A 25366-nucleotide genomic window follows, 5' to 3' on the forward strand; every position below is an offset into this window, starting at 1 on the left:
ACATATTGCAATATTGCTTCTTTATTACTTCGTAGCTTTGGTATATTTTTAATTACTAAATTATTTAGGTACCTACTTACCATTACAATATTTCAGTCCTCGATCCATCGTATACCAAAGAGTTTGTTTCGTCCTGATGAACTTTATGACCCTACCAGTTTGCATGAAATGAAAAATTTTACTACGGGTTCACTTACCTACTTATGAACGACACAATGGCTATTCTTGCTATTCATATGTTTGAAACTCATTGCCATCCCTTATAAAACGCTGCTCTTCAATTCATGCATTCATTCATTCATTCATTTACAAATTTTCATGGTGATGTTTTGTGCTTTGTGGTGCAATAACCATTTGATGGCCAAAGAGTGCCAGTTCATGGGAGTAGTGATGTGGAAAATGATTGTGATTAGCGGCTGTATAAGAGCCTTAAAATTCGTCGTGCTAAGGCGGGTAAGAACATTGAAGCAATAAAGTCATAGCCATGTCGTGAAATGTGTGTAGTGTCAGTGGATGATGAAAGTTCGTCATAATAAAAACCATGGTGGACATGTATGGCATTAGCACAAGTGCCTCAATCGTTCACACCCGGCCTTGCGAAGAAGGGCCGTGAGGCAAGTGCTTTGATCAATGTAGTCATCGCAGCGGAGAACTCTCTGGTGAGGTTGTGCTTCGGAATGCCCGGGCGTATCACATGAAATGTACGAACTTCTCTCGGAAAAGCCAACAAGGATGTATGTGTGAAAAGTGGTTTCCTACCGACGAACATTGCAGGATGAAGTAGTATCTGTTGTCGGTAGGGTAATGGAAAGTGTTGTCTTCTCAGCGTGTCTAATTGTTTACACAGAACTGAAATGTGAAGTACGGTGAGTGCTTTTACACATCTATCACACAAAGGTGAATTGCCACCAGAAAAAAAAATGAATGTGTAGCGTATGTATGTCTTGTTTTTAACCTTGCAAGTATTACTTCTGTGTGGAGTGATTTTGATACTGGCGGCCAATGGCCAAATTGTAGCTTTAAAACATGCAGCTTATTACATGTGTGTCTGTTCCATGTGCTCTGCCAATAACCCCTGATCTTTCGTTTTAGAAAAGGCTTCAAGTAGAGTGTAGGAATTGGTATCGATGTATTCGTAGCGGTTTTGTTGGCGAATCCAGCTAGGTGGTCCACCAGAATGTCGCCTTGTATTTCACGGTTCCCTGGCACCCAGAAGATTACAACATGCTGTTCGAATGAGTAGACTGTGCATAAAAGCAAATAAAGCGAGACAAGGATGGGTTTTTGTGCTTTTTAGGAGCGTTTCGAGCTTTTACCACACTTAGGGAACCTGTGTATATTATCACATTCTGTAGTTTTATTTGTTTAATGGGTGAAACAGCCGCAAGTATCGCATAAGCTTCGCCGGTGAAAATGCTTGTATCGAAGTGCATAAAGCCGGCTTCCAAAAAGGATGGGGTGATGGCTGCATACGAGACAAAAGTGTTGGACTTCGAGGCACCCGTAAAGAACTTAGGACATGTGTATTTATGTTGTAGTACTAGGGAGTATGTCTAAATATGTGCAATTGGTGCGTGCTTCGTAACCTCCAAGAAAGACACATCGCAATCTATCGCCTGCCACTGCCACGGTGGCAGGCATATTGCGGGAGCCATCAGTGTTCAAGTGGCACACCGGTTTCCTTCGCTAGGCCCCGCACACAGAGTGAGTAGGGCTGTCTCATAGAAGGCCGTTTCTCAAACACAGCTACACTTGACATGTCATTAATTGTAGAATGGGTAGGGTGTTCCTTGTTTGCGTTCACTTTAAGATAATATTTAAAAGACATGTAACATTTCTGTAGGTGGAGTGACCATTCGTTCGATTCCAAGTACAGGCTTTTCACGGGGCTAGTGCGAAAAGCACCCGTATGGAGAGGCGGATGCCTAGATGATCAACAGGGTCAAGCATTTGAAGGGCAGTAGGTGTTGCAGACTGATATGTTATTGCCCATAGTCTAGGCGAGTACGTATGAGGCTTGTGTACAAATTGATGAAACACTTCTTGTCACTTCCCGATGTAGGGCGGGACAACACTTCTAGAACATTCGTGGCTTTTATGCACTTGTTTTTAAATGCTTGATGTGTGGTATGAAGGTTAGCTTGGTGTCCAAGATTAGGCCTAAGAATTCATGTTCTGTATAACAGAAAGACGTTGCCCATGCAGTAAAATATTAGGTTCGGAATGAATGCCTCTTTTCCTGGAAAACAAGACACACTTGCTTTTCTGTGCATTCAGTCGGAACCTGTGTTCTGCCCAATCTGAGGCTTTGTTCAAACCAAGCTGAACCTGCCGCTCACACATGACCAGATCACAAGACTTAAAACCAAGCTGGACGTTGTCAACATATGTGCTGTAAAACATATTTTGAGGGATAGACAAGTGCAAAAAATTCATTTTGATAATAAAAAGTGTGCAACTAAGCACACCACCTTGCGGCACTTCTGTTTCTTGGACAAATATTTGGGAAAGAACACTGCCCACTCGGACACGGAATGTACGATCTGATAAGTAACTTTCGATTATGGTAAACATTCTGCCACGAACGTCAAGGTGGGACAGGTCTCTTAATATTCCAAAGCGCCATGTTGTATCACAAGCATTTTCATTATCTAGGAACACAGAAAGAAAGTATAGTTTGTGGACGAAAGCTTCTTTTATCTGTGCCTCGATAAGAACGAGGTGGTCAGTGGTGAATATACCTTCTCGAAACCCACACTAGAATTGGTCTAGAAAATTGTTTGTTTCCAGGAAATGTACAAGTGGGCAGTTTATTTTTTTTCAAAAACTTCGCACAGGCAGTTTGTAAGTGCAATAGGCCTGTAAGTCGAAACTGAAGAAGGGTCTTTGTCCTGTTTCAAAATGGGAATAATAATAGCCTCGTTCCAGAAAGTTTGGATAGCGCCAAAAAACTGGATAGCATTGTACAAGCAAAGTAAGGCTTTTTGCTTTTCGATTGCTAGGTTTTTCAACATTTTGTACACCACACGATCAGAATCTGGGGCGGAATCACTGCAGGATTTTATTAGTGATGTCTGAATAACAGCTAAGCTGAAAGCTAGGTTGTCTGCCTCGTGTTTTGTACATTTGTGTTCTAGTCTCTGCATCTCTATTCTTTTTTTTTGTATTTTTGGAGAGTGTCAGATTAGTGGGATGTGCTGGACAACCGTTCGAAGCACCGAAAAAATTCGCCTGACCTTCCAAGGTGTTTACGAGTGGGAGTGAGTGTACTTGTCTTCCTGCTACCCTACTAAGCATGTTCCAGACTTTGGCCTCCTGTGTATACGAATTGATCCCTTATAGAAACTTCTGCCAGCTTTCTTTTCTGACCTGCCAACGCGTTCTCCTGCCTTGAGACTTTATTTTCTTAAAGATGTCAAGATTGTCGGCTGTCGGTGAGTTTCGAAGCAACCTTCATGCCCTGTTCTGCTCCTTTCGCGCATTCCGACACTCAGTGTTCCACCATGGGACGCGTCGCTTGCCGGGATGCACTTGCTGCTGCGTCAGTAAGAAAATCTGTGAAGTACTGTACAGCTTCATCTATGTTTAACGCACATATCTCAGTCCAACTTGAACGATAAGTGTTGTGAAACTGTTTCCAGTCGGATTTGTTTATCAGCCATTTGGGAACACGTGAAGGACATTGTATGATGTTGGTGTACTCAAAACTACAGCAAAATAGTCACTTACACATGGACTATTTATGATTGTCCATTTCAGTAGGGGTAGAAGTGAAGGAGATACGATACTGAAATTTATAGACGAGTAAGTTTTGTTTGCGAGGTTATAGTACGTTGGCTCTTTCTTATTTAACAGACAGGCACCGGAAGAGAAGAGAAACTGTTCAGTGAGACGACCTCGTGCATCACAGCGAGAATCACCCCACAGACCGCTATGTGCATTCAGGTCCCCAAGGAGCAGATAAGGTTCAAATAGTTCGTATATTAAAGACTGAAATTCACGTTTTTCAAGACGATGGTGCGGAGGTATGTACAGAGAGAAGACTGTGACGAGTTTGTTCAGAAGAACTGCTTTGACAGCCACCGCCTCAAGGAATGTCTGGAGTGGTAAATGTGTACCCGCTACTCCTTGATTAACTATAACGGCCACGCCACTACATGATGCCACAGCATCATCTCGGTCATTTCGAAATATGACGTAAGCACGTGAAAATTTTGTATTGGGGGATTTCAGGTGTGTTTTCTGTACACACAGCACTTTTGGTGAATGTTTGTGTAAAAGCTCTTGGACATCGTCGAGATTTTTATGCATCCTCTGACGTTTCACTGTATAATTTTTGTTTCCATATTCGATGTAAAGTAGTGCTGTGTGTACGTTAACAGAATGAGTTGTTTAAGCTGGAAAGTTCAACTAAGTAACAGGGCTGTCATGAGGCCCCGTTAAGAGCTTTTTAGTTCACTTGGCGCGTTCCAAGGAGCCGCGCCGCGCTTTCGGCACAAGGGGTGCCGCCGTATCCATTGCCTCTTCGGAGGCGCTGGATGCGCGCACATGCGAGCTGGTTGTTCGAAGTTTAGGCTTCGCCTGGTGAGGTGAGGCCTTGAGACCTGAGGACCCTGGAGTCTCCGGTCTCAGTTCACTAGTAGGCGGAGTAGACTCAACTACTGCCGCCTTAGGGGCTGGCGCCACAGTCGATGGCTCATTCTGCGCAGGCTGAAGGAGTGGCGAGGGATGGTGCGGCGCTGCCCCCAGACGTGCCGCATCAGCATATGTGGGGCCATAAAATGGCGAGACTCGTCTTCTTGCTTCTTAAATGTAATGTTTTCTTTTACCTTCAATGTGATGTTCTCTTCTTTTCTTTTTCCAAAATGAACAGGAGCGTGAGTATGCGGCATGATTTTTGCCACAGTTCACACAGTGTGCCGGTTCTTTGCAGTTGTCGGATTTGTGACCTCAGACTCTACTATGTGCACAAGTTTGGCGACCACGACAGCTTAGCGAGCCATGACCATATCGATCACATTGGAAACAACGGCGTGGGTTAGAAATTTATGGCCTCACGGAAGTCTTTGTATGTCCGGTTTGAATGGTTTCCGGCAGATCGCTCGAAGCAAGGGTTAGTATAAAGTGTTTAGTTAGTGTTTCCTTATTTTAACTGCTTATCTTAATCTGCTGTACTTTGGTTATGTTTTGGCTCTTCCATCCGTCCAGAAGTTCAGCTTTGGTCAGGTCAATTACATCTGCATCCGATACTACCCCTCGAGCTGAGTTCATAGAACTGTGTGGTGTAATATTGATTGGTGTGTCGCCAAAAGTTGTAAGAAAGTTGAGCTTTTCGAATTGTTCTTTCTCTCGTATTTCAAGAAACGAATCTCCGCTGACCATTTTTATAAACTTGTACCCGGCACCGAGAGTTGCTGTCTAACACCTAGCCACTACGAGGGGGGATACAGTTCTGGCTTGCTTATTACACTTCTCGATGTGTATAACATGGAAGTGAGAAAATATTTGTCTTGGCCGGTTGAAAAAATTTAAGTCTTCCGTACGTACCTGCTTTGAGGAGGCCCGGTCACTAAGCAAACGGAATGTTTTATGCGTGCTAATTGTATGTTGTTTGGCACCGTTGGCGGCCACCCACCCCGGAGCCCAACAAGGGGACGCTGCAAGTTTGCGGATGCTAAAAGCTTGCACACGTCAGTCGTACAACGCTGCCATAACCCAATGCGCCTTGACCAAGGTAGGATATTTGCACAAGGTTACCCTGGCCGCCAGGAAAATAGAAAGTAAACAGAAAGTAAAAGTAGACAGGAAAGTTCTAGAAAGTGAGAAAGACGAAGATGATGGGAGAGAGATAGTATAAGGCGACTGCCGATTTCCTCTGGGTGGGTCAGCCCAGGGGTGCTGTCTACGTGAAGCCGGGAACAAAGGGGTGTGTTGCCTCTGCCGGGGGGCCTAAAGGTCCAATCACCTGGCGTCGACTCAACCCTCAGAATGCCCTTTTCCCCGGACACGTCAAAGTCACGTACGGCTAGGCGTGGAAGGGAGCCGAAACCTCCATTAGCTCTGGTACGTGGTGTCGCTACAAGAAAGACACATCGCAATCTATCGCCTGGCACTGCCACGGTGGCAGGCATATTGCGGAAGCCATCAGTGTTGAAGTGGCACACCAGTTTCTGCCCCTGCAGGGATTTACAAACTTTATTAAGAGCCCTGAAGCCCGGTCTTTTCAAGTTTATTTAAAGACAATTGTTTTCTCGCTGAATTACTTGTCGTATATTAATTAGAAAAAATATTGTCAAATTGTTTAAGTTTGCCTTTACCTTATTTTTTTGTCCTGTTACAACACGGGGTTGATTTGTGAAATAATGTCGTTTTTACTAATGCACTCTTCACAGATAATATTTTACAAGACGCCCCCCCTACCACCTATTGCTATGAGAACTACTTCTGTATATTCACTGTCTGTCGTATTTTATACCAAAATGTGAATAAACATTATGTGAATTCATTTGAACCGAGCTAAGTACAGATACTGCTGCTGCCTAGCAGAGATGGCAGAATTATTTCTAAAAAGTAATTAAGTTACATTGCTAATGACTATCCAAAAATGTTCTATAGCAATTAAAATACTATACAAATTCCAGGTGGCTGATAGTAATTACAACATTAAATGAATCTTGCTTTTGATAAGTAATGGAAATACTCTAAAATTACTTCAGCAAAAGCTTCTAAAATTAACGATACTCAAGGCTTCGAGTTCCTACTGTTCCTTTCTACTGTTCTTACTGTGGGCCTGCCTAGTTCTCACGCTTGTTGTTTGGTACGCAGATTAACTTGGCATTCTTACATTATTTCTGTTAGTTTTTATGTCATGAAGGAAGTGGACATGTTGAATTTTGTTTCAAAGTAATTAGAAAAGTTATGAGTAATTTTCTATAAATTACTCGCTTGAAATAATTCATCACATTACTAAAGTACTCAACCCACCAAAAGCAACTCGCTACATTACTCGCTACATCAAAAACTAATTTAATTACTGTTATTTCGTTGCTGCAAAGTCTGCTGTCTTGCGTTTTCGTCCTTGTTAATTAAAACCTCGTGCTCTGTAGTGCAAGCTTTCCAAAAAAACGCCCGACCCTTGCATTGCCATTGTCCTTCAATCAAATGCCGTCTTCAGCTGCGAAGTAAGTAGTGAAACCGGAGCTCGGCATTGCTATCTTCCTTTTCCGCGCCGACTACAGAATGTTCTGCACGCACGAACGAATTCGTCCATCTCGTAAAGAAGCTCGTTCATGTTCTTTTCTTTTAAACGTTAATCTTCGTACAACAATCGTCGCTCGAAAACGAACTGCATGTGTATATGCTACCGTGAGGCAAGGCGTCGTCCGTGCGCAATAAAAGGAAAGCTCTTCGCGGTCGGAAGGCAAATCGTTTTTAGGGTCAAGTATGAGGTGCGGCCCTGCGGGAGTCAGACAAAATGCCGCATAAATAACGACGCTTTCCTTATTACTCAGTACAGTAGCATCCGCTAGACCCCGTCATTGACTTGTATTTAGGGCGTGTTCGGACTCCCTTCTGCTCCGCCTCCTTTCGAGCTTCGCACCGCATACTGTAGCGCCTATGCGTGCACACGTCACCGTCTCTCTCTTCAAAGTAAACTTTTCTTTTGTGCCTTTTGGCCTATGCGTGAGAAAAGACATGTACGTGGCCACGTAACAAACCAAGTGCGACTACAGACGTTACCTCCTTGGTCGTGTAGAATAGAACATCGCGCTGCGGCAGCTGCATTTCCAATGGAGGCGGAAATGTAGTAGGCCCGTGTGCTCAGATTTGGGTGCACGTTAAAGAACCCCAGATTGTCGAAATTTCCGGAGCCCTACACTACGGCGTCTCTCATAATCATATGGTGGTTTTGGGACGTTAAACCCCACATATCAATCATATCAATCAAGAATAGAACATCGCCGAACGCGGGAAAAGTAGTGTAGTAGGAGCTCGTTAATACAAGCTCTGTTAATTCGAACCTAAACTTAACTCGAACTGACACCCTGGTCCCGGCACAGCCGCGTGTAGTTCTATGGGGGAAATCTCCCGGTAATTCAAACGCGTCCGTATTCACAACGATTCATTCGAATTTGGAGCCCATAGCTTTCGTCGCTTCTCGCAGAAGTCGGTACACACTGACCACAATGTGTTGAGAAGAAAATAAACCAAATTTATTACAGATGCAAAACGACAAAACAGCAGCACTCAGCGGATCAGAATTGGTATACGCTGTGCTGGAGCTTATGGGCAAGCTGCGATTGATGCTCATGAAGTCGCTACTGAGGAAACGCCTGGATATTCAAATTACACTGATTAATTTTTATTTGGATAGCGTTAACGCTTCTATGTAAATGAACGTGTTCTAGAGCATACATAGCGCCATACATTTTGCCTTTAAAGGGACACTAAAGGCAACTATTAAGTGGACGTTGATTATTGAAATAGCGGTCCAGCAACCTCGTTAGAGTGTTACTTTTCTGCCGAAGAAGAGCTTATTTTGAAATGAAATCACGTTTTAGTGGTCCGCATCGTGTTAGTGCACTTCAAGTAACCCGCCCAAGTGGAACGGCTCACGTCACTGTTGCCGTGCGTAACGTTGCCCGACTTTACTGCGTGGCCGCCGACACTATAGTAGCAGGAGAACGAAAGCAGCGGGAGCTACACGGCAACAGCTGGAATTCAACACTTTCTTACCATTGGCTCCGAGATGGCAGACGTTATTGGTTCAACCGGGCTTCGCTGATGGCACGACCTGTCAAGTTTACCCAGGTGAAAATTGAACTTTTGAACCACTAGCGCAATTTCCCACAGTAACGTTCGGCGTTACTTTTTTCATGAATGAAACATAAAAGAATGAGCCACGTTTTATTGCACCTCTTGGTGCATGAAAGGTTCTTTATTTAGTGCAGCTAGTTCAATTACTAGTTATTAATGGCAGGCGGTACCTCTGACGTCACCCGGATCATTTAGCGAATCATCCTGCAGTAGAGCATGCGTTCTCATGCATTTACCTTAATTTCTCGGTAAGTAAGGCACTGCTGTCGATAATATTGTCGCTTTACACGTTGTAATATAATGAGCTTTCATCTGACACGAATTGTTATTTGACTTTTGTCTCTCTTTAAGGCTCACTGCTCTCACAAATGCATGTCGATGTCTGCTTCTGGCGTATAATTGACTGATAAATTAATTCTGTCCGTTGTTAGAGCTTCATGGACTTAATTTTTGAAATTCCCTGCCATAAACGTGCTACTAATACGGAAAAAATAAATACAGAGGTGGTTTTTTTTTTCTGGATCTTTCCACGCTGTGTGGCGCAATTCTAGTGCCATCGCCATTCAGACTGCCCTTCAAAAGTTCAAATTAGCGAGTTTTTTCTGCCGCCTGCCTCATAGTAAAATTTCACAAATATCACCCCGTCTACAGCTAGTGCGAGTATTTCTGGAAGAAAGGTCTGTAGATGAATAGAAAAATAAATAAATAGATTAACAAATGCCTAAATAAATAAATAAGGCTGGGACAGAATTACTTCAACTAATTATGTTTTGATTTGTTGCACTAAAAACAACGCTGACTTATCTCGACTGCTAGAAGCACAATTCGCATTTCGTTTTCTAATTTTAAAAAGTAAAACTATAGTCGAGAGTCACAATGAAAAAAGAGCGAAATAAAAGGCCGAAAAGCGTCCAAACAAAAAATGTAGAATTTCTTATAGAAATGACGATGTTGCAATACTGCTAAATGCGCCAAGCATACAATCTTCGAGGAGTAAATAATATCCCCGCGTTACACCCTGCTCAAGGTATACCTATACGAATGATTTTGTGAAAACAATGTTGAAAAACTCACAAAAACAATGTAATGATTTCATATCCACTGACAACTGATATGAATAATAAATGTAACTATCGAAGTCCACTAAAGCATAAGGCATGCTTTGCGGCTCCTAATCGAATTGAAAAAATGACAGGGTACAGTAAACTGAAAAATGATTTTAAAAAATCGGCCGTGTATCGGCGTGTTTCGCTGCAAATACCGCCGAATGATGGTCTTCCAGTGTCTGGGGGTGCTGTGTGAGATATTGACGCCATCTCGCAGTAATGCCGGGAAACGAAAACTTGTGTAGAACGAACAGCCTCATGTAGGTGACAGCACCGTATCGTCTTAGCGAAGCGCAAGATACATCTGCTTTTTTTTTTTTGTGCATAGCGTTACATTGCCAGCGCAGCGTATAAGAAACACTAGGGCCTGTAGAATTACGTATATGCATTTTTAGTAAAGAAACACACCACCTAATACTCACGTATTGCTGTCGCGCTTCAGAAATGAGTAATATTCGTTTTTTGATCGTGAATGTTCGCAAGTATTAATGCAGTCATCAGATCAAGATGACTTGGCGTTGAGCAAGGGCTCAAACTAAAATACGTAGACGTAAGCGGATGAATAGATAGATAGATAGATAGATAGATAGATAGATAGATAGATAGATAGATAGATAGATAGATAGATAGATAGATAGATAGATAGATAGATAGATAGATAGATAGATAGATAGATAGATAGATAGATAGATAGATAGATAGATAGATAGATAGATAGATAGATAGATAGATAGATAGATAGATAGATAGATAGATAGATAGATAGATAGATAGATAGATAGATAGATAGATAGATAGATAGATAGATAGATAGATAGATAGATAGATAGATAGATAGATAGATAGATAGATAGATAGATAGATAGATAGATAGATAGATAGATAGATAGATAGATAGATAGATAGATAGATGATATATTTGGATACAACTTAATTTGTCCACATCAGTTCAAAGTACCCGCTATAAATGCGTGTAGCTTAGGTACATTCGAACCCACAAATCGCCCCGAGCTTAATGTACGGCATCTTCATCAAATCACGCTCGTGCGCACTGGGCGCCCTGGTGCTCACAGGCGCGATTGGTTGAAGGTGGCAGTAGAGAGTATGCGCTCATATAGAACGTTCTATTCGTGGTTATTAAAAAAGTTCGTGGCACTCGCTGAAAATGTATTACTACAGAGATGTCTCTCACATCCAATGATATTTTAGTACGGTGAGGTACCGTATGACTATAGCCGTGGCAGGGCTCAGTGCGTGCGTTCTTGTATAGCATACTGCAGACGTCATAACGGTAATGTACCGGTAACTGCATACCATATATTACTCACTTATATATTTTTACTGAAGGCATCTGCACTTCGGAACATAATTATGGCTGAACTGAAGAACAACATGACAAGAGCTTTGTTATTACTCGCGAAAGAATCATGAGGTGCGACCACGCCATGTTAGACGAACGCTCCATCGTTCGCGACATGACGTTGTCTGTCACGCTGAGCCACCATTCGCACGTTTTTGTATCATTAATAACACACTCCCTCACATTTCGAAATCTGCCAAACAGTACATTTCGTGTGGTCTGGGTGTGCAACAAGAGCTTCGTGAGTAGGTATTGGGAGAAGACTTGTGTGGGACATAGGTGACAAGCCCATGTCCCGGAGACATGCATATATGATGACGGGCTATACAGGGTGTCCCACATAACTTGAGCCAAGAATTTGAAAATGAAAGACACTTCAGTGGCAAATCAAACCAAACGCGTACTCAGGCTATTTAGTAGGTACACAGGCTATTTTTTATTGCTCCCCATACAAATTATTATTTTATTTACCCATTTCTTAATTACGGGCTGGAAAACCAAAATATGAACATTGAGATGTGGAGCACTTCCAGAAACCATCAACTGAATTCTTTCCTGTACGATACGTCTAGCGCTGTAATTTTTTCCGCGTTGTAATGAAAGCCTATAGCAGCACTATGGCAGTGCGCTCGCGGTCCGTCACGCGGCTCCTTTTCACGTTTCGCGGGCTTTCTTCACAATGAGGGAAAAATAACAGCGCGAGACCTATCGTGCCGAAAACAATTTAGTCGGTGGTTTCTAAAAGTGCTCTACATCTCAGTGTTCATATTTTGGGTTTCCAGCTCATAATGAAAAAATAGGTAATTAAGAATATTATTCATTTTTATGGGGAGAAATAAAAAAATAGCCTGAGTACTGACAGTCTAGTGCAAGTAGTATGCGTTAGGTTCAATTCGCCTCCTAAGTGCCTTTCCTTTTCAAATTCTTGGCTCAAGTTATGGTGGACACCCTGTATACTATGTACATTCTACGATGGGCCACAGGGCAGCAAAATATGCGGAGCTCACTCAGACTCGATCATGAAATGTATTTCGGGCTTTTGCACTCACTCGGACTCACACTCACGAAAAGTTTCCTCAACCAAACTCACTCGGGCTCGTACTCACGACTTGATTTGAGTCTGAGAGAGTCCGCTCGAGTCGACTCATCAGTGAGTTTACCGACCTATGCGATAAGCTATACAACTGTCAGCACAAACTCACTATTAAAAATATATTAATTTGTGCAGTTTTACGTGCCCAATCTGCGAACTGCTTATGACGCACGTTGTAGTGTTGCACTCCGGATTATTTTAACCACATGTGGTTCTTTATTGAACGTGTAAATATTGATTGATATGTGGGGTTTAGCATCCCAAAACCACCATATGACTATGAGAGACGCCGTAGTGGAGGGCTCCGGAAATTTAGACCACCTGGGGTTCTTTAACGTGCACCCAAATCTGAGCACACGGGCCTACAACATTTCCGCCTCCATCGGAAATGCAGCCGCCGCAGCCGGGATTCAATCCCGCATCCTGCGGGTCAGCAGCCGAGTACATTAGCCACTAGACCACTGCGGCGGGGCAACGGGTAAATATAACGAAGTACACAGGTGTTATTGCAATTCACCCCCAGAATGCAGCCGCAGTGGCAGGAAAATGATCCCGCAACGTCAAATTAGCAGTGCCACACTTCATCCTGCTTAGATATATATATACCCGCTGAGCTCATACAAGCCCACGACACGCTGTTATTCAGCAGTCCATGCACAGCTCCGCGTATGAATGGCTTGGTCTGCAAGGTACAGTTTATAAAAAAAATATTATCCGGGGTTTTACGTCCCAAAACTACGAAGTGATTACGAGAGACGCCGTAGTTAAGGGCTCCATAAATTTCGACCATCTGGTGTTAACGTGCGCTGCCATCACACACTACACTGGGCTCAACCACTTCGCCTCCGTCGAAATGCTACCACCACGGCCGGTATCGAACCCGCGACCTGCGGGTCAGCAGCCAGCCACTAGCCACTGTTCCATCAAGGTCGACTAAGATATGGTTTATTAACTAGCAATAAAGATCGCAACAAGCTTCACTCTAAAAACATACTATCTTCATAGCCCACCGGTCCAGTTATAGCGAGGTCAACCAAAACCTGCATTTCTGTGTATATTCTTGAAAACCATCCCACCCCGCTTCCTGAAATGGCCTGTTCTCTTTAAATTTTTTTGCATCGTAATGTATAGACGAACGCATACGCAACACCAGATCACACTGGTTTTCAATAAACGCATGGATTTGTTTCTCTCTCTCCGTCTCGCCGCGGGAATCGCTGTGCGGAAGTGTATACAGATTGTACACAGCATAATACGCTACGTCATGTCACGAACGACGAAGCATTCGTTTAACATAACGCGGTCGTGCGGGACGACACGCACACGCCGGTCGCTCTGGTTACGGCTGCGAAAGCCGAGGCGAAGAGCAATACGCTATTGGCGCTCTGCACGAACTGTCCCAGAATAAACGCCCCGTGAAAGTTAGCGAGAATCATTTTTCCCTTTGTACAGCCGTTAAAGAGCAACTGTTTATTTTTGTTCGAAAAGTAGCGAATGGACCATTGCACACTTAGTCTCGGCGCAATCTTTATTGTGGGAAGTTGTACTTGCTCGCCTTTTCCGCGCACGTTTTTCGCCCCGAAATCTCGCGCCGCGAAGCACTATAGTTCCCGGTGCATGCATACTTGGGCAAGCATGCATGCAGATGTGCGCCTCCAAAGAAATCGATTGATTGATACGTGGGGTTTAACGTCCCAAGACCACCATATGATTACGAGAGACGCCAGAAATATCTACCATCTGAGGTTCTTAACGCTCCACCAAAATTTGAGCACACGGGCCTACAAAATTTTTGTCTCCATCGAAAATGCAGCCGCCGCAACCATTTTCGATCTCGCGACCTGCGGATCAGCAGCGCTACCTTAGCCCTTAGACTACCCCGGCGGGGCCCACCGAAGAAATTCAAAGAATTAGCTGTACACACGCAATATTGAATGCAAGCAGGATATATGATCGTATACCTTTGAGATATTATTCACAGGTCAGTATATAAAATAGTCCTGATACCACAGTTCTATAATGATAATTGTTAACCTAATGTCCCGCACGATGGCATTGCAGTTAATGCGAACACGCATCTGATGGCACGGACGAGGGTCTTTATTTTACAGCGGAACTGTTATGCTTTTCGTTTGTACACGTGGGTCTCGCAGAAAACTCGTGTGGGTATGCAACACAGGAATTAATTTGGCAAGCCCTACTACCGAGTCCACGCATTAATGGCAACCACACTAATGCGTTGGAAGGGTAAATTGAATCGCGAGGGTGATGAGGAGAGAATAGAGAAGAGGGTGAAGAATTGTCATGTATAGTATAGTATAGTATATATAGTAAAGTATGTAGCCGGAATGGAAATGAGAGTGAGGGGAGGAAAAGAAGGAGTCAGAGAAGGTGAAGCGCAGAAAAGTCATGTATAGTATAGCGAGGGGCCCGATAAGGAAATGAGGATGAGGAAAAGGAGGATGGGGGAAGGGGAAGAAGCATAGTATAGCCGTGTACACCATAGCAAGGGGGCTGGAAAGGAAGTTGAGTGTAAAGAAGAGGGATGCAAGCGCGAGGACGACGAACAAGGAGAGGAGAAAGAGTTATGCATAGCATAGCCTTGTGTAATATAGAATAGCAAGGGGGTGGGAAAGGGAAGTGGTGCTGAGGAGGCGTGAAGGAAGAGAGAAAGGCCACCAGCTCCACTGTTTTTCCTCAGCTTTCGCCTCACTAGGGCGTAGAAACTTCAATTCTAAAGGGCTCGTTTCGCATTAATTCCGGTGCTGGTGTCGCCATTGGAGTCGGTATCGCTGTCGGCGGGGTCGTCGTCCGTTGTGAGAGAAAAAAATCCCCGTTTTTCTGAGTGAAATATTGCGATATATGCACATAAATAAATAAATAAATAAATAAATAAATAAAACGTTGTCCATCTGAATGAGAATCGAACCCTGGCCTTCTGCGTGGCAAGCATGCACTGCCCATCCATTACAAAGTGAACACCTGTGCTTTTTTTTCTTTATTAAAGTGAACACTTGTGCAGGTGTGCGTAGCTCTTCAAGGACGCGTAACGGTTGGTTCACCAATTTTCGAATGGAAGAGGAAACTTCGCAACTGTGCGAGGCTCTTACCGCGAGGCTGCGCTCCGTGGGGCGCGGTGCGGCCGCGTATCGAATGACACAGGCGCACGAGAGCGTGAAGGCGGGGTTTCGTTTCGATTAAAAGCGCGGGAGTGCACCGTGCCTGTTTTACCGTAAAGCAAAGCTTAAAGCACCTGAGAAACCACGAACGGTGCAAGAAAGCGGGCTGATATAGCTAAGCGCAACGTGTTGTGTAGTTACGGTATTTGAGACACGGGTGATCCCTCTTGTTTCAGTGCTAGAATACCGGTTTATAGTATACATTGTTGCAAACTCTAGAGTATTGGTCTTGCTTGGTTTGTGGTGTTTTAGTCCGTTAAAGAATTTCACCACTGAGTGGTGCTCTGAGAAGTTTCTGTAGCGCGTGTGGAGAGGAGGAGGAAACTGCCGAACACTTGATAATGTTCTGTAAAGAGCTTCACCCCCTCAGGATGATGGCGCAGAGTTTTTCAAAGCACTGGGATTTAGAGACAGGAAGGGCAAAATAGACTTTAAGCGGGTAGAATTAACTAGAAGGAAGTTATTTGATTGGTGGCTTAAGTCAAGGCACGAGTGAAAATTAAACAGCTCACTGCAAAGTACCAGTCCTCAACCTCACCACTTGAAGGGGAAAAAAAGATAAATCTAGTTTTTGGTTCAATAAGTATTACGGCTTGGTGGTGTTAGCCACCGCCCGATCTAAAGGATACAGCCATATCAATCCATCCATCCATACGGGGAAATATTTACCGTGGTCTGAAATTACGTGCGCAAAGGCGTTTCTGCCCCGCCGCGGTGGTCTAGTGGCTAAGGTACTCGGCTGCTGACCCGCAGGGCGCGGGTTCGAATCCCGGCTGCGGCGGCTGCATTTCCGATGGAGGCGGAAATGTTGTAGGCCCGTGTGCTCAGATTTGGGTGCACGTTAAAGAACCCCAGGTGGTTTAAATTTCCGGAGCCCTCCACTACGGCGTCTCTCATAATCATATAGTGGTTTTGGGACGTTAAACACCACATATCAATCAATCAAAGGCGTTTCTGCATTTCTCCCGCATTTAAACACGGCATGTGCTGCCGCGATTGAACTTGTGTCTCCCGACTAATTTTAGCTGAGCTTTCGACCACTAAGCCTTCGCAGCGGGGTATTCTGACGGCTCTGCACACTCTGCAAGTATCGAGATCCATAAATCTAAGACATTTGTTTTTGCGTGCTTTTTCTGACGTATTAAAATGCTCTACAGATTAAAAAGTGTAAAGAAGTTTGCAGACAATTGGATACCAAGATCACTGCTTGTGTGCTGCGCTTCTCAAAGTTAGCAACTATCCGTAGCAGGTAGGTACCCCTCCAGCTCCAATAACCGTATCGATTCTATTGGGGAGGCTGCTGTATATGAACCGACAAATGTCGGTGTTGGCCCTCATTCCCGCCCACTCTTCTTGGAGAATGGCCTAAAGCGCGTCCGCTGAGACGGCACACTCTTTGTTGTGAGCTAAGAAAAACAAATCCTAGGCCCGCACCATCATTATATAGCAGACAATCCCAATTAGAAAAATAAAAATGAGCAGGGCATAGCCAAGTGAAATTTTGACGGGGAGAATGTCGCAGTCGCACAGAGTTGTCGGTAGGCCAGTGCAAGCTTCATGTTCCCCCACACATTTTCAATGATGTTTAAGTCAGGCGACTGTGGAGGCCACTCAATAACTGCCACGTCGTGACTTTCTAAATACCGAGCAACTTTTTTTTATGTATGAAGGAGGTGTCATGCTGCAGGATGAAAACATTCTCTGGGAATGGTCCCCCAACGAGATATGGGAGCAGCACGTCCTCTAAGAGCCCACAGTAGGCGTCTGCCGTGAAACGACTTTCAATTCTGACGATGGGCGGTAACGGCCTCAGAGTGGTAACCACGTGATGTTAGGCCAGTCAATAAAAATACTCTCAGTAAAGCAACATCTTGTGACTTGAGCGTATACATCTTTTTGATCGACCAGACGGGACAGATAACTTGAGAATCATGTGAAACCCTCTATCTTTATCGCCAGGAGATAAGAATGTGTGATGTTCATTCTGCACGAAGCGCAACAAACCCGCAGGTTGATCTCGAAAGGCCAGAATGACGGCCCAGGAAACTTTCTGGGCGAGTTTCTTCTTTTTTTTTTTGCAAGTGTAAGGATGATCGAAATGGGAAAAAAATTGAAGCGGGCACCGCAGATCAAATCAAATCAAATCAAATTTTTTCAACGTTTGAACAATGTTGAGGACCATGAACAAAAAGCCAGCAAGGCTTGACGAGGTTCATGGCCCCAATTTTCCAGGCAAAAACAAACAACAAATAAGAACAACAGTTCAACACTGAAACCAAAATTATAAATTATAAGCTAGTGATACAACTCATATACAAACCCATAAATTTTACTTGCCATTATACATACTGAAAAGCTCAAAAGTAAGCAAAATAAAATTTTGTTCGAGTGACAATACAAAAGCTGATGAACAGAATACATTAAAAAAGTGGAAGCAGATATTTTATACCAAAATATATACCGCTTTATGGGCACTACCACAATGGTATTTGCAAACACAGCACATGTTCACTCTTTCACACAATCATATGGAATGTTATATAGCGTTATTCATGTTTAAGTGGTATGGAAGTGTACACCGTAACATCTGGTAGGTATAATTTGTTCTGGACCTCGGTAGTTTCAATATTTTGAAGCTCCTTGTGTTTATTGTTTTATGTTTTGGCGTTAAATTGGAAATACGTTTTAAGGTGTCGTTTTTTTTTCTAATATTGTTCTTATAGCTTCTTATTATTTTATTTTCATATATTTTAGGCATTGATAGCAGATTCCATTTTTTGAAAAGAGGACTCGTTGGCGTTAAGTAAGAAACGTTTAGAATACAACGCACAGCTTTTTTCTGCACTCTATGGGGGGCAATAATGTTAGTAAGTGTTGTAGTGCCATAGACGAAAGGACAGTAGTTTATGTATGATGGAACCAGGGATTTATACAAGATAAGTTTAACACTTTCTGGAAGAAAAAAAAACGCAACTTGCACAGTATTCCCTTCACCTGAGAAAGTTTACTTACCACCATTTGCGCGTGATCATTCTATAATATATGTTGCTCAAATATGACACCAAGGCATTTAAAGGAGGCTACAATTGTCAGAACAGAGTTATTAGGATGTGCACTTATTGAAGTGTTAATGTTTCAATTTTTCTGTCCAAAAAAGTAAGGCTTTTGTTTTATTAACGTTGATTTTCAACAATTTGCTGAGCTCCAAGAAGATAGTTTTGATGGCACTACGTGGTCTATATTGATGACATCATCAGCATTTTTTGCAGTTACAGAAATCGTGGTGTCCGCATATATAATAAATTTTACATCATAATCAATGCTCACTAAATTATTATTACAAATGCAAAAAAGCAATGAACCCAAGATGCTTCCCTGTGGTACACCTGCAATAAGTGGTTTCACATAGGACGTGTAATCATTGGTTACCCCTGTTTGCATGCGGTGTTGAAGGTAAAATTTCATAAAAACTCCCCGGAAGCCATGGTAGATTAATTTTTCTATGAGTGTGGTATGATTTATACAGTCAAACACCTTCGAATAGTCTACAAAATTCCCAGTGTACATAGCTGACGTTCGAAAAATTCTAATATTATTTCCTTTTCTGTTAGAAGGGCAGTTTCAGTAGATTGAGTACCATATTTTCAAATTGCATATTCCTCATTTATATATACGTAGTTATAAAGGAAGTGATACCGCCATGAAGTAACCTTTCAAGTGCTTTTGAAAAAAAAAATTGGCAAGACTAATATTGGTCTATAGTTAGTTAAAGCGTTTTTATTTCCACCTTTGTGTAACACATTAACGTTAGCAATATGCAGACTTTTTGAAAAAGTACCACAGGATAAAACCAGATTGTAGATGTGTGTAAGGGCCAGAGTGATGGCATCTATTACCTACTTTGAAGGCACGGTTTCGAAATCATCAGCATCACAACATTTGGTATTTGTCATTGATAAAAAATATGTCAGTTATTTCCTTGTGTATCGTAGGAGCCAAAAATGTAGAATGACTGGTTCGTGAACTTCAGTTCAAACAATTGGGATCATGGGAGCTTTTTACGGAACTCGTAAAATAGTCATTGAAGGTTTCCGCTAACGCTTTTCTGATATTACATTTCCATCAATTATTATCTCCCTAATAGTCTCCTTAAAGTCATCTCGGCCAAGAACAGTGTTAATACGCTTTCAAAGAATGTCAGTTTTTTTCTTTTTCTGTAACATCCACGTTAAATAAATTTTGCAAGTACACTGTTTTCTCTCGACGTAAAAGACTGTTAACTTTATTTCTTTGAACCTTGAATTGATGCAAGGTTTCCTGTGACCGCGTTGAAATAAAATTATGGAATGAGCAATTTTTTATGCGTATTTCCTGTGAACACTAATTTATCACCCAGGGCTTTCTACTCTTGCGTCCAGGTTTAACAACCTTGAACCTAAAACATTTCTCATGTGGAGCTTTAAACTTTTCATGAAAATATTCATACGCAATTTCATGGTCGGCAATAAGCAGTAACGGTGACCAATCAATAGGCGATGTTTCACTACGAGATTTCTCTTATAGCTGTGTGCATTTACGTCCCGTACAGTCAAACGTGTACGATTTGCGCTTTTAGTTGACATGGCTTTCATAAATAATATAAATATTGGGAGATGATCGCTAATTGAAACGCCTACAACACCCTATGATAAATGTGTATTTTTAGTATTAGTTATGAAGAAGTCTATCAATGTAGTTCAGTCAAGTGAAATATGAGTAGGATAATTCATTACACTTGCAAAGCCATTGCATTCAAGTATTCTACATATATCGTCTCGCAGTTTCAAAGTGTTCAGGAAGTCAATGTTTATGTAACCTACTATAGTAAGTTTGAAGTGGTTATCATTAATTCAGCTCAATTAATTGTCCATAAAAGAAAGGTAGCTAGGTATGCTCGCACCAGGAGGTCTACATAAAACACAATACACATTATCATTGCATTTCACCGAAATAACTTCATAATCAAAAGTAACAAAGGAAAATGACTCAATGATCTGGCAATGTAGCGTGTTATTTGCCACTAACATAACGCCTCCTCCTCTTCGAGAAGGCCTATTTACAAAAAATGTATTAAATCCAGCTACTTTTAACACATCTGTATTGGTTTTAAATCAAATTTCTGTTATCATAAGTACATCAGGAGAGATACCAAACCTAGCCGAAAGCGCAATGATTTGATCTTCCTTGTTTCTAACTGATTGCGCGTTAACGTGGACAAAAGACAAAGAATTCTCGTTTCTTGCGTACAAGTCACTGACTTCGCAGGGCGCAAGATAAAAAGAGCCGACATATTGTTCATCGATATGGCGTCATCGAAAGAAGCCGTCATATTGCTAGTCGATTTTACCAAGATCTGGGACACAAGCTATGCGCACTGCTCGGGAAGATTCAGTTTTCCTTGCGAAAATCTTGCCGTCCTTCGTCCACGCAAAACGCAACACCTTTTCCTTCTTTTTCGCAATGGTCATGCCAAGGAGCTTTTTCAGTTGGAAACATATAGATGTTCATTATTATATATTGGGGCAGACTGTGTGAAACCGATATCAGTAGTTGAAAACCTTTTCTTTCTGGTCTGATGAAAAACTGCATCGTGTTTTACCTACTGGAAAACTGAACAAGAATGTTTGATTGCATTGGGACTTTTTTTGGAATCATGTGACATACATGGATATCACTCTGTACAACAGGTTCACCAGTAACATCACTAACTCTTTGCATAATTTCCAAGATATTTTCTCTCTGTGAAACTGGAATGCCCTTGATTTCTAGATTCCTAATTCACAAGTACAGTGTTCCAGTTGTAGTCCTTTGTTCATTTGCCTTCACCTATGTCTTAATGTGGGAGGGGGAGTGATTCAAAAAAAAAGAGAGAAAGGTGAGCCCCGTAACTGTCTCTCAGGGGGAGGACACCTCAACAGTTGCTCACGAGGGATGGGGGTAGAGAAGGGATTTAAAGGATAAGATTAAAAGGTAAAGAAATAAAGAGAGAGGATGGAGAGAGCGAGGCGCAGGAACAGCGAACGACCGAAGTAAGGAGAACACAGAGAAGATGGACAGGGTTGCAGGAGTCCGAGGACGGGGGGCCACTGGCGAGAGCTCTTGTCGGCGTCAGGAGGTATAGCGTAGGGCAAGTCCAGTAGGCCAGAGCTGCGCTGTCGTCGAAGATCGGCGTCAGGAGCTGGCGTAGGGTTAGCCCAGTCGGCCAGAGCTACGCTGACGTCGGAGATCGCGAGGGCACAACCGGTCCTATGCCTTAATAAGGAACACACACTCAGACACAAGGTGGGCATTCTGGGCATTCTGAGCCTTAACATCTATATTTTCTTGCTGAGTGGCCTTCATAGTATAGCATCCATTTCTTCGAAACGTTTGTTAAACATTTTCAAGCTAGCTTTCAGTTATCTATATTATTTTCCGAATTCCCTCTCCAAAGAAGCACGCATGTCGCGAATTTCCTGTTTCATTTCTTTCAACATTTTTAGCAACTCAGAATCAGGTGTCATATTATAATATAAGAACAAGGCATCCGACAGAGGCGGAAATGTTGTAGGCCTGTGTGCTCATATTTGGGTGCACGTTAAAGAATTCCAGGTGGTCGAAATTTCCGAAGTCCTTCACTACGGCGTCTGTCATAATCATATGTTGGTTTTGGGACGTTAAACCCCACATATCAATCAATCAATCAAGAACAAGGCAAAAAGAAAGCAAAAACAATGAAACAAGATGTGGCATTGGTAGCAGCAATATTGAAGCCAGTCTTAATAGTAGATACTGAGGCCATTTCTTTACCTGTAAGGGCAAAATGTGACAAACATCAGCCGCGTGTTCCCACTGCTGCCGCCGCTGCCGAAATGAAGCCTCAAGGTGCCAGTTTATCCGGAGCTGCTAGTAGTCGGTGTGCTGTCAGCTGACGATCGTTCCACAATACTCAGGGGGCGGACGCGCCTGATTGTCCAGTTTTGTCACGGCCGCATGCATAATCGTCGTGAATACTGGCGCAGGCATCTTCTGTCAGTTCAGCAATGGCTGCTGTGCACGTGCGGCGTTCCTGCGCACTTTTGGAGCACATAGCTGCTGTCATCGGGACATACAGTTGGCTGCCAACTCACAGTGAATGGGCGAATCTGTTTCCAGCTACACGAAGCACATTCTCCCACCGAAGACTCGCCATCGAGTGAGCAGTTCTGTACATTTGACAGCGCGTTTGACAGATCCTAGCACCATCCCGTCAATTTTCCTGTTTGCGTTCCTTTGAGTGACTTAGGTTTGGTACGTGCACGTGGGTGAGACGGCAGGCTGCTTCAGCAGTGGCTCCAAGAATATTGTGGCATATAGTCTAAAAATAATCTTAGGTTAACTTATTGCAAAGTCGCATAAGACACTAGCCAAAAAACACATATAAATGCACACTCTGTGCCGTGAACAGGCTTGTTGGCCGAGTGTACGGAAAAATTAAATCAGAAGTATAGGGTACTAAAGTACGAAGGAGGAGGTGAAAAACGTCAAGGCGCTGACGGAGTACTTGGGATTTTATCACATATTCAGAACTTATTGTTGCGTTTTTTTTTTCGTTCGGCTAGGGGGTAGGAAAGAGAATACTCCGGAAGACGTGAACCTCAAAAATGGAAAAGCTGTTTTCCAGCAGTCAGGCATTTAAGTAGTGACCACAGCATCATTACACGCGCAAGTATATTGGCGTGCATTACGTGTTTGTGTAGAAGGATGGACACGTATATGGCCGTGAAGAAGAGTGGGGCCCCTGTTTCCCAATAAAAAGCTAGATGGATGGAGAATATGAAGCTATTCGTATATTATAATACAGCAGAAAGAAGAGACTCAATGCAGGTCTGCGGAGAGTAGGGCGATTGTGCCCGGATGCTACTACAAACGCCCCGATGTTACGTGATACTCATATTTTTGGAAAAAAAGAAAAAATAACCTAAAGACCAACGTCGCGGAATGAATAATCAGCTGGTGTTTCTATCATTTCATAAGCAGAAAATGAAATAGTACCCGCGCGCGCGTAATTTCAGGTTACTGTAAATATTTCACAGTAGTAGAAACTTCTCAGAGCACCGCTCAGCGGCCAAATTCTTTCACGGACTGAAGCACCACACACCAAGAAAAATCAATGCTCTAGAGTTTTCAACCATGTATATACTATAAACCGGTATTCTGGTTCTGAAACAAGAGCGATATTCTACGTCTCAAACACCATGACAACACAACACGTTGCGCTTAGCTAAGCCCGCTTTCCTGCAAACTTCGTGGTTTCCAAGCCGCTGTAAGCTTGCTTTACGGCAAAACAGGCACAGCGCACTCCCGCGTTTTTAATCGAAACGAAGCCCCGCCTCCGCGCTCTCGTGCGCCTGTGTCTATAAGGTTCGATACGCGGCCGCACCGCTAGCGCTGGTGCCCCGCGGAGCGCAGCCACGCGGCACAGTGTTCGTACTAAGAGTAGACGACCCTGTACATGCAGTGGGCCTTCCAGAGTAGTTTGAAACGGACAATGTTACGTGCATAAATGTCCCTTCCCAGTGGTGCGGCTGAAGGTGATGCGCGGTAGGCCCGAAAACAAGCGTGAACGCGCTTTTGTCCAGGAAAGGCAACGCTGACGCAGACAACACCCGATGACGCTGATGACGATGAAGAATAAACGTGTTCCAGACCACACATTCTCTTTCTGTCATGGATGGAATACGAACGTGAACGTGCTCTCACCGGTGAAAGGCAACGCCGACGCAGACAAGCTACCGCGGAGGCGAGAGCTCGCAAAGCAACGGCAAAGTGACAACGCCGACATCAAGCTGCTACTCCGGAGGTGGGAGCGTGGCATGCGGCGGCTTAACGTCTACGCCGGTCTACGCAGACAGCAAGCTACACCGTAGGCGAGAGCTCGGAAAACAGCGGAAAAACGGCAATGCCAACAAACTGCCACCCCGCAGTTGAGCGCGCGGGAAGCGGCGGCTCAACGGCAGGAACACATTGTACATACTGTACACACGCGTTGTCTCTCATTTACATGTGGGTATTGACACAGATTATTTACAGACATAACAATGCCCAGTGCTTTGCCTACTCGTCATGATTCACTTATTGGAAATGCGCGGAATTTTTTTTGTTTTGTTTGACCTTCTGCATAAAAATAAGTGTGCAGTTGAACCCTCAATATTGCAGCCCCCTTCCGAAAAAAAAAAACGAAGATGATATAAATGCATTCGATAATTCGATATACAACTTTTAATGAAGTTTTTTTCATTCTCAATGCAAGATTCAGTGCGCAAGTTGTCTTCACGACATGGCTTTACAGCAATGTAAAAACACGCAGTCATAGCAGTACGCAGATTGTTTTTATTATTATTATTTTTTACGCGATTTGGAGTTTAGTATGCGGAGCAAAGGCGTGGGTTATACGCGATAAATTAAGGTACTGTTATAAATAGTGCCTCGAAGTTGTCATTAACAGCTGTACGACCTTGTCGGGTGCCAGAAACATGCATAATACGGCTTGACCCTAATGCCGGCCTTAATTTTTATCATCGTTATGCGTGTGCTTTTTCGAATGCTGTATGTCATGGTGACGTCATACTTCTGTTCTTCGCGTTTGACTATACTGATTCTTGCCAGCTTTATGGAGAAAAGCGCGTTCTTCAGTTTGACGGCATCCATCACGCTAATAAAATTGTAGCGGAGAAGCGAACGGTGAGCCCGCACGACGGGCCGGAGCAGCGACGAGAAATCATGGGCACAAACATGTTATACCAGGCGTTCG

Source organism: Rhipicephalus microplus, chromosome X (assembly GCF_043290135.1).
Source record: "Rhipicephalus microplus isolate Deutch F79 chromosome X, USDA_Rmic, whole genome shotgun sequence".
NCBI lineage: Eukaryota > Metazoa > Arthropoda > Arachnida > Ixodida > Ixodidae > Rhipicephalus > Rhipicephalus microplus.